Source organism: Melampsora larici-populina (assembly GCF_000204055.1).
Source record: "Melampsora larici-populina 98AG31 unplaced genomic scaffold MELLAscaffold_21, whole genome shotgun sequence".
Taxonomy (NCBI): Eukaryota; Fungi; Basidiomycota; class Pucciniomycetes; order Pucciniales; family Melampsoraceae; genus Melampsora; species Melampsora laricis-populina.
The window spans coordinates 838,077-839,519 of record NW_006768785.1 but is presented as its reverse complement, the minus strand read 5'-3'; positions in this window follow the sequence as shown (position 1 = coordinate 839,519).

Genomic DNA, 1,443 nt, shown 5'->3' with positions numbered 1-1,443 from the left:
GGAATCCATTGCTTGGTTTGTCTGGATCGTGTGCAGTGGGTGGTGAAGATGACAGAGGGAGAGGGAGTGCAGGTAAAGCAATCGGTTTGTGAGCAGCACAAGGGGTAGTGCCAGTGGGATCTGGCGAGGCGTGGTTGTCTGAGCACCCTAAAACTTTTTTCTCTCTGCTGCGTTGTGACTGCTGCGGTGGAATTCTGGGTCTAATTCTGTTTTATTTTTTCTCTTTTGGACCAAGCTTTTTAGCAAAAGTAATATAAGTGCTGGACTTGAGAAAAAAATATAGAACTGTGGTTCAGACTACACCAGGGGGTAAATGCCGTCGGCCTCGTACGGTGCTGGAGAGGTTCCCAGATGAGACATTGCGGAGACCGCAGACATGATGGTCTCAGTCACGCAACGTACGTTAATTGTGGGAAAATCGGTCTCTTTTGCCTTTTTTTCTGGCTTCAAAAAGACCCAAAAATGGGGTCAAAGATGGTATGAAGTGTGAGGAAGACCTAGGTGAGATCATATGCTCAGCCAAGTGCAAGCATCCCATCAGGATGCGAGCAGTTCATCCTCCTCAATCTTTGCCTGACTGAGCTCCGATTGATAGGTCCAATACAGCCTGGTTTCCCGTGACTGATACGTTCAGGGAACGAGTTTTTTCTGGTCCCATCTGGGAACCTCTCTGGGGCCGTTTGTTTTGAATGGAAAACGAGACCGTTTCAAAAACGACTCTCTCCCAGTTTGTGCCACATCACACTTACCCCGTGGTGTAGACAGGAGCAACTGCAATCTCTCAGCCAGTCCTCCAGCATCTCACACCACATGTATGTTGTGTGAAGGTTTTTTGATTCATGTAACCCACCCTGCAAAAACAGGTCCCACCCACGAACCCAATGGAGGAATCCGGCTGGGGTGCCTTGGTTTACAAAAACCAAGCCCTTGGGGAGGGGCCCTGCAGTTCCCCAACCTACACACCCTTGACATAACATAAGGGGTATACTCTTGGGGGGACATTTTGTACTTTCAGGTATGGGAGACCTAGCTACCCAAGTAGCAGGCATTCCAGAGTCTAGCAGAGACTTGCCCCCAGAATCTACCCTACAGCTATGGTTGCTCAAGTCAAGACAGTGGCAGCTCTGAATGAGTAGCTCCACACCTTTGACCCTATGAGTTTGTAAAAGCCAGTGAAAATAGAATAAAGTGTCTTTGATTGGGCTGAGAAATCATTTTCAGAATGAGAGTGTAAAGAAGTCTTTTGGAATTGCAGTCAGTTTCTCAAAAAATCTAGATTCTTGGCTGGCCGTAGATTTTGGGCCAAAACCTATGGTTACCACAGTCTTGACGCATCCCACTATATCAGTTGCGAGTGTAGAATGGACATGGAGTTTCAGCTAGACTTACACATTCTTTCTATAAGGCATGCTGGTATTGGCCAGATAACGCAGTATTGACATT